Source organism: Priapulus caudatus, unplaced genomic scaffold, assembly GCF_000485595.1.
Source record: "Priapulus caudatus unplaced genomic scaffold, Priapulus_caudatus-5.0.1 Scaffold290, whole genome shotgun sequence".
Taxonomy (NCBI): Eukaryota; Metazoa; Priapulida; class Priapulimorpha; order Priapulimorphida; family Priapulidae; genus Priapulus; species Priapulus caudatus.
In genome coordinates, this window is record NW_014577351.1 from 306,683 (window position 1) to 319,556 (window position 12,874).

Here is a 12,874-nt window from a genome sequence, read left to right on the forward strand (position 1 = left end):
ATTCTGCATACCTCCCAAATCCCATTGGTTGATACAACTCGCGTGCCTGAAACTCCTGTTTTATGGTGCATTGTGACCCTAACCATAACCCAAACCCTATTTAAAAAAAAAAATAATAATTGTAAAAATTATGTTGTTATTAAATTGTTGTAAATTAATCATGTAAATATTTGCGTTAATTGGAAAAAATAGTTAAATGGATAAAGATAGAAAAATACAGAAAACAGGTAAATAATAAAAAATAAGATGGAATTCGATCCAACGACCTTTGAGCCATGACGCCTGTGCTGTACGCGTTCGGCTATCCAGGCTTATTGGGTTTCTAGATTATGGATGTGCCATGAATATAACAACACTGTGACGTCATTGGGGCAGTTCAGGAATCCATGTTTAACCCTCTTCTTGAAGGTCAAAAGGTTATCAGACACTTACTCTTCGCACGTCAGTGGAAAGCACATTTCATGGTCCTTTCAATAAAGTGATAAAAATGATAGGTCTGCGGTGAAACAAAAAAGTTTTTCACTCTGTCCATTAGGCCATGTCCTCAGAAAATGTCTGATATCTGACCTTTCCCCACTGCCCTTTGACCTGTGACCTCAATTTCGCACTGGTGATGGTTTCCTGCCCATCACACTATACACCGAATATTAAGAGCATAGGTCGAAGCCGTTAAGATTTGTGCCGCAATTCCGTATTTCCTCCTATACCTTAAGTTAAGGTGCTGAGGAATATTTCTCCCCTCCGTTTACACATCTTGACCTTTGACCCTTGACCCCCCAAATTTGTCATCATGAGTCCCTTTCACGATCCCCCCCCGACGTCCCGAATATCGTGACCGTACGTCAAGCGGTTAAGATTTGTGCCCAACTGATGACGGACGGACCCACGGACGCACGGACGATCATGCGATTCTACAAGCTGCATCTGACTACGTCAGATGAGCTAATAAAGGCTTTGTTACGAGTGAAAGCTGAAACTGACTACGAGTGAGAGCTGACTACGAGCTCAATAGCTGGCGACACTATCTACATACAGTATCTGAAACTACCCAGATAGCCCCACCGCTAGATGCGTTGCAACCAGGGCACGCGCTTCATTAATTATGATAAACACAAGCGTTCATTATGATAAACTGGCTAGTGCTGCTCCAACAGCATCACGTCGACATTTCAGAAATGATACGGTACTTCGATGCTTACGTAGCCTATCGATATAATGCCGACAGGAAAGGTGCGATGAGTAAAACATCGTCTAATCCTGAGACCATGGGCCGGATTCAAGAACAGTGCATGCATGCGCACGCACAATATCGTGCAGTATCGTGCATATGATCGTCATTTCTGAAGAATGTAACACAGGAGAACCCTATCAAATAACGGAAGATGAAGAAGATGAGAAAGAAGAAGTAGGATCAGAAAAAGAAGGAGGAGAAGAGGAAAAGGGAGAAATATATCAACCCTGACATAACAAGATAATTGAATTAGTGGATGACATTGCATTATTCTCCGCATAGTAGGAATTAATATGCGTTCAGCTTCCTTCAACACCCATTAGACATGCATAGCACCGCTCTGCTTCCAAACACGTCTCCGCATATCTAAATTCACATCAATGCCGCCGCAAATATGCTGTGACAATGCTCTTGGAAACCTAATATTATTATACCAATATTGCACGATTTCTAGAGAAACAAGGATTGAGTAAATCAATGTCGTCGAACACGGTCAGACGTTACATTAAATATCCAATAGGCCTCGGTAACAGGCAACATTGATTTACCCCGTCCACAAAACTGCGTATTTCCCTCACAACCAGGAAACACTTGTTTTGCTACATTTAAAACTAGACAGAGTGCACTCACGGAAGGGCATACCTCCGCCAGCGACATACGCCATACAACTCACGAACACACGAATAAGCCACGATAAACGCCAGCGTACTGACATGTACACGCTGGCTTGCTGGCTTGCTGCTTGCTTGCTCGTAGCAGCCGCTCGTTGCTGCTGCTCGCTCACATGTACACGCTCGCTGGCTCGCTGGCTGACGCGCTGACATCGATCGCGTGAACACACGAACACACGAACACACTAACACACGAACACACGCACACGAGAGCGAAAACATACTCCGTTGGGCGGAGGTAATTAGGAGTAACTACTAGAGTAGGTAGTATAACTGTGTGCGGTGTGTTATACCGCTAAGGGATCAAGGGTTTTTCCTATAAATCATCACAATCTAGGTAGAAAATGCGTTCTAAACAATTCCACCAGGCAAGAAAGGAAGATATCTTATGCCATTATTTTTTTGCCACTTACGTTTCGATAAATATGATTTACTGGCGTCGTTTACTAGTTACAACTTTTTCCGCAAACTGGGTGCAATTGGTGGCGAGAAAGTGTTCATTCTAATTGGCAGCATCCCTCAACAGGCGACAGTGATTTCGTAGTGGCAACAATTCATAATATAATATTTATAATTATATTTATAAATAACTAGAAAGGGCAGTTGTTGCCAACTACATGTATCCCCCGTGTTCTCCCCAAGATGTGTAAGTATACGAAGTTTGGTCGCACTAGATCAATTAGGGGCCGAGTTATAGAGCAGAAGGGAAATATGATGAAGGTTAAGGTCAAGGTCATGGTCAAATAAAGGTTGCAGTGACCTGGTTTCGGTACGCAACACACCTTCTCCCCCAAGATGTGTAAGCATACCAAGTTTGGTCGCGCTAGGTCAATTAAGGGCTGAGTTATAGGGTGGAAGGGAAATATGATCAATGTCAAGGTAAAGGTCAAATAAAGGTCGTAGTGACCTGGTTTTGGTAGCGCTAGGTCCATTAGGGGCCGAGTTAGAGAGCGGAAGGAAAGTATGATCAAGGTCAAAGTAAAGGTCAAATAAAGGTCGCAGTGACCTGGTTTTGGTACGCTGCTCACCTTCTCCCCAAGATGTGTAAGTATACCAAGTTTGGTAGCGCTAGGTCAATTAGGGGCCGAGTTAGAGAGCGGAAGGGAAATATTATCAAGGTCAAGGTAAAGGTCAAATAAAGGTCGCAGTGACCTGGTTTTGGTACGCTGCTCACCTTCTACCCAAGATGTGTAAGCATACCAAGTTTGGTAGCGCTAGGTCAATTAGGGGCCGAGTTAGAGAGCGGAAGGGAAATATGTTCAAGGTCAAGGTAAAGGTCAAATAAAGGTCGCAGTGGCCTGGTTTTGGTACGCTGCTCACCTTCTCCCCAAGATGTGTAAGTATACCAAGTTTGGTAGCGCTAGGTCAATTAGGGGCCGAGTTAGAGAGGGAAGGGAAATATGATCAAGGTCAAGGTCAAGGTCAAATATAGGTCGCAGTGACCTGGTTTTGGTACTCTGCCCACCTTCTCCCCAAGATGTGTAAGTATACCAAGTTTGGTCACGCTAGGTCAATTAGGGGCCGAGTTATAGAGCGGAAGGGAAATATGATCAAGGTCAAATAAAGGTCGCAGTGACCTGGTTTTGGTACTCTGCACACCTTCTCCCCAAGATGTGTAAGTATACCAAGTTTGGTAGCGCTAGGTCAATTAGGGGTCGAGTTATAGAGCGGAAGGGAAATTCTCTGCGGCGGACCGAGCGGCGGCGGCGGCTGGGGAGACATGAAACCATAGTATCCCGCGACAAACAATTATTATTAAAATGTATTTATAATATAATATAATTTCATGGCACGTGACATACTCAGTACAAATTATAATATGGTACATTCTAAAGTCATATAATAACGCTTCATTAAATTGTTGACGAAAATTAGCAATTTACTTCGTTTTTAATCATTTTCATTTGTGTGCCAGTTCTCGGGTATACACGCTTGCTCTTATCGCCACAGCATCTATATCCATAGTTATATAGGTTGACAGACACTTACGAAGCCTAACCGAACTAACTTTCGCAATGATTGCTTGTGGTCGATAGTCGCAGTTCTACATTGATCACGTGGCCAGCATCGTGTACGCCATAGAAATACATAGAGACACACATATAGTCTAACTAGTATATTATTTCTATATATGGTGTACGTACATGGAGGCGAGCGACTTTGCGGACGAGGCGCTGGTCACTGAGCGGCTGCGCGCTAGCTTGGACATCTGCTTCCAGCCGCGTCTGCCGGCGGGCTGGTCGATGGCTGCCGGCGACGATAGCGAATCGATGCTGATCGTCGGATGCAGCGACTTGCGCTTCCACAGCGAGGCGGCCGACATGCCCGACGATGAGATGGAGGCATTACTCTCCCGCCTGGTCACTGGACAACAGAAGTTAATAGAATATAATTAAATATACGAACTGGTGCCCGATGATGAGATGGAGGCCGTGTTCTCACGCCTGGTAACTGGACAACAGAAGTTAATAGAATCAAATTAAATATACGAGCTAGTGCCCGACGATGAGATGGAGGCAGTCTTCTCCCGCCTGGTCACTGGACAACAGAAGTTAATAGAATATAATTAAATATACGAACGTATGATGAGTTGGAAGCAGTGCTCTCCCGCCTGGTCACTGGACAACAGAAGTTAATAGAATATAATTAAATATACGAGCTGGTGCCCGACGATGAGATGGAGGCAGTGTTCTCCCGTCTCGTAACTGGACAACAGAAGTTAATAGAATATAATTAAATATATGAACTGGTGCCCGATGATGAAATGGAGGCAGTGCTCTCACGCCTGGTCTCTGGACAACAAAATGAAATAGAAAACAATTAATTAGGAGCAATATGGAAGGGAATACACCGGCTCATAAAAACAAATAACGTTTATATATAGGCCTTTGATGTTTGGATATATTCGTGCGTAAGCGCGCGCGCGCGCGCGTGTGTGTGTGTGTGCGCGCGTACGTGCGTGTGTGCGCGCGTGCGTGCGTGTGTGTGGAACGAAAGAGAGAGAGATAGCGATAAGAGTAATAGCGAGAATAGCTGTAAACGACCCTCCAAGCACGGGCGCGAAAATAAAGTTACTGCGGACGGCCGCAAGTCAGCCGGTAGAGGTAGGTTTATATCATCATAGCAGGAGTGTATAATAATAGCTATAATAATAATAATAATAATAATAATAATAATAAATAATAATAACGATAATAATAATAATAATAATATATTATTATTCACTCCTGATCACAGTAATCTGTTCATGGGAACTCCTTCTTCTTGAGCTCGGATTGATGTGGCGCTCGTAGATGACCGCATCCAGCGACAACGCACCGTCGCCAGTGGCGACTCAGTAAAGCAATACCGGATCCGCAGCCCTCGCATTTAATTTAATTCACTTAACTTATTAAACATGTAGATTTAATTATATCCCCGCAAACGAGGTTTGAAGGTATATAGGAGTCATCTGACGGTCGGCCGGTCGGTCGGTCAATTGCAAAAAAAATTGTGGCGCGAACTACTTCCATAGTTTTCAACGGATCCCAATGAAACTTCATACACTGGGATCACCATGAAGTTTAGAATTGCGTGACTGATTTTTTGTGTGCGTCGGTCAAGGAGTTGTCATGGAAACCGTTTCTCATCTTTGATTATACCCCCGCCGTTGTAAAAAGTTTATGGTGCGAATTACCTCCACAAGTTTTCAAGGGATTCCAATCAAACTTTATACACTTGATCATCATGAAGTGAAAATGTGCGTGACATATTTTTTTGTGTGCGTCTGTCAAGGCTTCATCTTCAAGGTCCACCCCATGACCTTCCATTTTCCATCCGACAAAGCGGTATTGCGGGGGTATTAATCACTATCAATCATAGTTCTCGTTTTTTTTACACTAACATGTGTCCCATGTGTGGAATGCAGTTGAAAGTGCAATAAGACACATTTTTAATTGTGTCGCATGACCGAATATGTTGTTAGATAGCTGCGGGCATACTCCTACTATTATATGAATTCTAAACCGACATAAAATAAATACTACATGAATGAATATTTAACGATTATATTTCACAAAGCAGTAAAGGTAGATTTCTGAACGTTTCTATGCATACAATTTTTCACACCGCCATTCACTTCGTTCTTTCCATTTGTAAAGCTATGCGTTCTATTTCCACCTGATTAACGCAAATGCTCATATGTTTGCGAATCACATGCCACCCTGCACGCAGTCACGTAGATTTCTATTGTTATCAATTGAAACAATCAAGTAAAAATAATGTATAACAAATATTAATTGCACCACTCATTTCTCTTCTTTCTTTACCTAAAAAAGAAGAAGATAATCTCGTAAAAATCCCACAGGCAGGGCGAATGTTGGCTCTCACATTCCTGCGCTGCGTACCTAAACGTAATAACAATATTGACATCACGGTGTTATTAAAACATACACAGTTTACACAGTTTATGTTTACCAGACTAACCCCCACACACTTACCCACGCAGGCACGCACACACGCGCATACAATCACAGGCAGAGCACGCACGCACACACGCAAACAGACATGACGAAAAGAAAAATCGCATAGATAATATTAATAGAGATATATTAATAGATTAATAGAGATATATTAATATAGATATAGATCTATATTATCTTACTCCTGATATCTTCATTACAATTATAGATGTACCGAGTGTAGACTTACCCGTAGCGCCTATCCCTGTCGGGCATGATATGCGTTTCATTGCAATATACTCATACTGTTCAACTGGGTTTTGAATCAACGGATCATACGAAATGTTGATCAGTGAATACCTGGGCGACGAGCTTGCAATGTGTGAGCGGTGAGCCGTTTTTTTACGCCACATACTGCCGTCAATAATAATTCTGATCAAAATTCACGTCGCTTTTCTTCTTAAGCATAGAGTATTACACAGCCGATACACTAATATGCCCGAGATTTCGCCTCTGGTGGCGCACTTAAAGTTGATTCCAAGAGCACGGATTTTGGTGGTGTTGGCAAGCTAAGCGCCACATGCACATACACATAGCCGGCAAATTAGAGTTCTTTTACGGCAAAATCTTCACAACCTACACAACTCACAAGTAACAGTACTTTTTCAGCTATCCACGTAAACAACTTAATTGCAACATCAGCGCTGGTATATATGGTATCAAGAGCGGATAATACCGTAGGTATTATCCGCTCTTGATGGTATATACTTAAACACAAGAAGTTCCCCTTGCCCGTTCACATGCATCTACACTTGTCGATATCGACTAACAGCGAAGTAGCCGTTGATATTCCCGACGCATCAATATCAACTGAAGTCGGACCACTCGACGCCAACATCACCGATGCATCCCGCCTAACAGCTCACACAAAATTGGGTCTCAGCGCCACCTAGAGGCACGCCTCGTATCAACGCAGATACACGATGTTGAACAAGGGTGTTGCTATCCCCCGGGCGTGGAGGGAGGGTCACGTGATACAGTTGACGTATACTTCAACATAATTACTCATCCGGTAACGCTAACTGCAACACCTCCAACGATAACCATAACACTAAATATATATATATCGGAGCGCTATATATAGGTATTGTGATCCAGAAAAATTAATCTATGGTGTGGGGACAGATATCATGATGCAAAAACCCTAACCCTAACCCTACCCTAACCCTATAACCCTATCCCTAACCCTAACCCTAACCCTGACCCTAATCCTAACACTATCCTAACACTAGTGCTGCCACGTTGCGGTCACCTCCCTCCACGCCCGGGGGATAGCATTACCCGTTGAACAATGCGCGTTTCCAAGAACAAATCTGGCGAATATGCAGTGATATGAGCGGTTATGCGAGCAACGGCGGAGACAGCTGTAGTGGGGCAGAGCAGCTTGATTAACTACTGATTGCGAAATGTACCCTCCAGCCACAGGCACTTGGGACAGAGTTAGTAAAAACTGAAAATAATATGAACGCACATTCACAAATACTACCGTACGGTGTACAGTTCCACTGTTGTGTCACTGTATATCAACTTTCCTTCATAAAAACTAAAGCCGAACGCTCCCGCACTAGCCGCTGCGAGTGTGCTGTGGCGCCATGATAATATATATATAGCAATAGATATATAGATATCTGTATATATATTATCAGGAGTAGATAATAGAAGATTCTTCTATTATCTACTCCTGATATTATCATGGCGCCACAGCACACTCGCAGCGGCGAGTGCGGGAGCGTTCGGCGTTAGTTTTTATGAAGGAAAGTTGATATACAGTGACACAACAGTGGAACTGTAATTGAGAGGTACACCGTACGGTAGTATTTGTGTATGTGCGTTCATATTATTCTCAGTTTTTACTGACTCTGTCCCAAGTGCCTGTGCCTCCAGCCACTTCCCGAATTCCATGGACGAACACGATGCGTTTCAGAAACGTAACAGGAGACAGAAGCAACTGACATATTCGACACAATGTAATACTTCGGAAATTTATGGGGTTTATAGCTGCGTTCACACGTATACACGGCTTAGCTGGTACCGTACTTAGTTGGTGCTAAGTCCGGTTAAAATGCGTTCACACGAGATACACGAGATTCGAGGCTTAGCTAGCGCGGTATAATATAGACTGGTACCCGGTCGACAGTTCCACACGCTACCCTAACGTCGTGCAGCGAACGGGTAGCAGTCTAGGTTCACACGACAATCAATACGCGGCCAGCGTGGTGCCGAATATACGCGGCTTAGTTGGCGCGGAACATGATTCCGCGCTTAGCAAGCCGGAGCATTCGCGGCTAAGCAAGCCGTGGCTAAGCAAGCCGCGTATATTTTAGCGTGTGAACGCAACTTTTCTCCTCGTGTGAACGCAGCTTATGTATAGTAACAAGAGTCCATAATAGACCATTTTCTATTATGGACTCTTGATAGTAACAATATAAATAATATATTAGTTAGGCGCTCTATACTAGTTTAGTCGTTCTAAACATTTCCATGATAGTAGCCGTAAAATAGCAATTACACGATAATAATATGCGGTGACAGCGATTTTTAAAGTTACCATTGCAAATTGTACGTTGTGTGTTTCTGATATAGGTGCTTGTCTAAAATTAATCGCAATGAAATGTTCGATATGCGCGCAAAGTGTTGAGTAGTTCCGGTGCTATTAAGGGCCGTAGGCTGAGCAAATTGCTAAGGAGCAGTGGCGGATCCAGCATTTCAAGGAGGGGTGAGAAACAGGTGGGGGTCTGGGGGTCCTCCCACAGAAAATGTTGAAAATGTAGATCGAAGGAGATGGTATGTGAGGCACTTTTGAGTACATGTACAGCCTTCATTCTGACTACGACAATTCTCTTTTAGTAGAACAATTTATTCTAAATCTAGGGGGCTGCTGCCCCCTTGCACCCCCCCTCCCCCCGCAGGCTACAGCCGTGGTGCTTACAACTAAACACCACCCATTGTCAGACTGAAGCAACTCCCTGCATACAGCTAAGAATCCCGATTTTACAGTAATCATTCTTAAACGCTTACAATTTTTCTATTCATACCCAGACGTGCACTTCCCGATTCCTATACAGCATTTTAGCGCTACATCACCAGCCCGGCTAGCTCAGTCGGTAGAGCACGGGACTCTTAATCCCGGGGTCGTGGGTTCAAGCCCCACGTTGGGCGATATCATTTTGAAATCACGAATCTTTACTATAAACTATACTACTACTATACTATGCTATCCAAACTATATACGAGGAACTTGAAAATGTGAGTAAATTTTCTACGCGTATCTCCCCGACATCGTCATGAATTATATGCTATTTTAATTTCAATTCTCCCGTCTACGGTAAAATCTACTAAAAAATATCTACTCGAAACTCCCCGACGGGGAATTGAACCCGGTCTCCCGCGTCCGCACGGTCAGGCGGGGATACTAACCACTATACTATCGAGGATGTTCTTATCACAAACCTACTGCAAAACGTTTCCATAACTCCTAAATCCTCATAGGTGATCAAATGTCCTATAAAGAACTACTCCGCCACTCCCCGACGGAGCAATGAAGCCGTTTCCCTCGCGCGACAGTCACGGATGCTAACAATCAAACGCTTGTGGATATATCTACGTGCTTGTCTCAAATTCAGCCCAATGAAATGTTCGATGTTCGCACAAAGTGCTGAAAAGTTCCGGTGCTTACAATTAAACATCACCCATTGTCAGACTGAAGCAACTAACTCCCTGCATACAGCTATGAATCCAGATTTTTCAGGAATCATTCTTAAACGCTTACAATTTTTCTATTCATACCAAGACGCGCACTTCCCGATTCCTATACAGCATTTTAGCGCTACATCACCAGCCCGGCTAGCTCAGTCGGTAGAGCACGGGACTCTTAATCCCGGGGTCGTGGGTTCAAGCCCCACGTTGGGCGATATCTTTTTGAAATCACGAAACTTTACTATAAGCTATACTACTACTATACGATAATACGATGCTATCCAAACTATATACTAAGAACTTGAAAATGTGAGTAAATTTTCTACGCGTATCTCCCCGACATCGTCATGAATTATATGCTATTTTAATTTCAATTCTCCCGTCTACGGTAATATCTACTAAAAAATATCTCCTCGTAACTCCCGACGGGAATTGAACCCCGGTCTCCCGCGTGACAGGCGGGGATACTAACCACTATACTATCGAGGATGTTCTTATTACAAATTTACTGCAAAAAGGACGAACATTTGCATAACTCCTAAATGCTCATAGGTGACCGAATCGAATACATTTTGTGGAAGTTTCTCTGTTCGTCTGTTCTCGATTCAAATCTATATGGGCCACTCTAGATATGTCCAAGGATGGCCATTACATGTAACGTTGGATGCTGAATGTCATGGGCACATTGGATTTGACCTCCGAGGTCATGTAACATCGCAAAAGAAAAAAATGATGAAAAAATCATGCCCCTGCAGCAGCGTTAAATCAACGCACCTCTGTAGCAGCGTTAATAAACCGGCCCATGCAGACGGCATTCACTTTGCACTAACTTGCATGACTGTACAATGCGCGTAACATTGAGTTACAATACATCAATACATGCATTATGTTACATGCGCCATGTCATTGTCGTAACAACATTCACCTTGCACCGACTTGACGTGATGCGGCCATGATGCCGAGGCGCGCCGAGGATTGACACTTTGTGTCTTCCAATCACAGCGTACGCCGCACCTCTCCTTTATAATTTCAAAGGTGGGGACCCATTGAGGTAGCGGAATCGCCGATCTCAAGAACTAGGGCATTCTGCTAGGCTAGAACGGTTTCCTACGATAGAGTTTGGCACAAAAACGAAAATAATACGCTGTTTAGTGCACTACGCTACGTCTTTCTGTTGCATTTTCGCATCTCCGTAATCGGAATAAGCCCCGCCTTCTTCGTTGATTGACACTGAATGGGGCGTCAACGACGTGACCAGTTACTGCGTGTAGGTGTTTGGCGAGACTGTTTGCTTTTCGTAAATAATGAAAGGCCCGGCCGATGCATTTTGCATCGAAGTGGAAAAATTCTGAATTTTTACCCGCTTTCGGAAGTGAACGGGTGCGTCATTCATTGAACATTGAAGTTTTTCTTAAAATTAACGAATTCCGAAAATCCCTGACCGCACTACTCGATTGTTTTAGCCAATGAACGTAGCTGTGTGACGTCTTGCCCGCGCGCTTTATGCTTGGCTTAGCGGGCCTCGAAATGGATATCGGAAGCAGGCACCTTCGCAACACGCCTGTTTGTTACATATAGCTTTGTGACATCAGAATGGGCGGTGTCGGGAGTTCTGCGATGATAACCTCCTAATTTCTCCGAATTTCTTAAGGTGCATGGAACATTTTACAATTTAGTGGTGTCAGTTAGTCACGGGATATGTCACAGTAAGTACTAACCGTAAATGTTTCACATACGTTCACCTATTTTGCACACAGGCGGTGGATCATTGTGAAAAATTGTGTGAATATTATTTTTATTGAGACGTTCCAAGTGCCTGTGCTTTCAACAGTCTTCTACGTCAATGCACGTGCATCAAGAGCGACAAACTCAACACAATTTCATCTCTGTTATTTTTTACGCCTGAATGCGTGATTGATCAAGACAACATTTGACAACATTACGACAACATTGAGGGAGACATTTTCTTTGGGTTTCCGAAAAACACAATTCCACTTGACAATTTCATGGGCCATTTCAATTGGAAGCTCTGCATAATGGACCCCTAACAAGACCTTTGACTGACTAGTAAAAAAATTGAAGGGTGTGTATATTGCTGTTATTTAGCCGCCAATAGTTCTTATTTAGAACAAAGTCTTCATTGTTATCTTCTGAAACTACAGACCATCCGCTGACCGCTGTGGAGACGTGCACCGGGCCTCAATTTGGCGCACGTCTCCACTGCGGACAGCGCTTCATACTTGAACATCCTGCGGTCGCGCGTGCCGCGTATCCCGCGCAACTGCATGCCGCGTCTCATCCAGCGCGCAGCGCTCAGGACTCCACAGCAAAGCTGTGCACGCAAATATTGTATCATGTGTCTCTGCGTACAGAGTGTGCAAGACTATAGCACTATAGACTATAGAGTGTGATAAATAGATAGATAGGATCGCTTTCCCACACCATTAGATTAATGGCGGGCCATCAGGCCTATAAGTGCCTCTTGAGAACCACTGAGGAAAACATAATGAAAGTGCGTTTTTCGTCAACGTTTTTCTTGGTTGTCCACCGGGACAATGTCTGCAGACTGCGTTAGGTTGTCCGGCACAAATTGCTGGTTGTCTTCGGACACGCCGACAACGCTGTATTTCGAGCACTGCTATAAATAGATGCATAGCATACATACACACACAAGTCACGCACGCCGCACGCACGCACGACGCCACAGCACGCACGCACGCACGCCACGCACCCCGCACACACACAACACACATACAGACATACATACAGTACATACA

At 43.8% G+C, this 12,874-nt stretch overlaps 2 non-coding genes across 2 annotated transcripts; both read left to right on the top strand.

Annotated features, from left to right (window-relative positions):
- The first annotated feature begins 9,487 nt into the window (after positions 1-9,487).
- Positions 9,488-9,560, top strand: Trnak-cuu. The gene has a single exon. It is a non-coding gene; the product is annotated as a tRNA-Lys (tRNA).
- A 678-nt stretch (positions 9,561-10,238) lies between these two features.
- On the top strand, positions 10,239-10,311 carry Trnak-cuu. Its single transcript has one exon. It is a non-coding gene; the product is annotated as a tRNA-Lys (tRNA).
- The last annotated feature ends 2,563 nt before the right edge of the window (positions 10,312-12,874 follow it).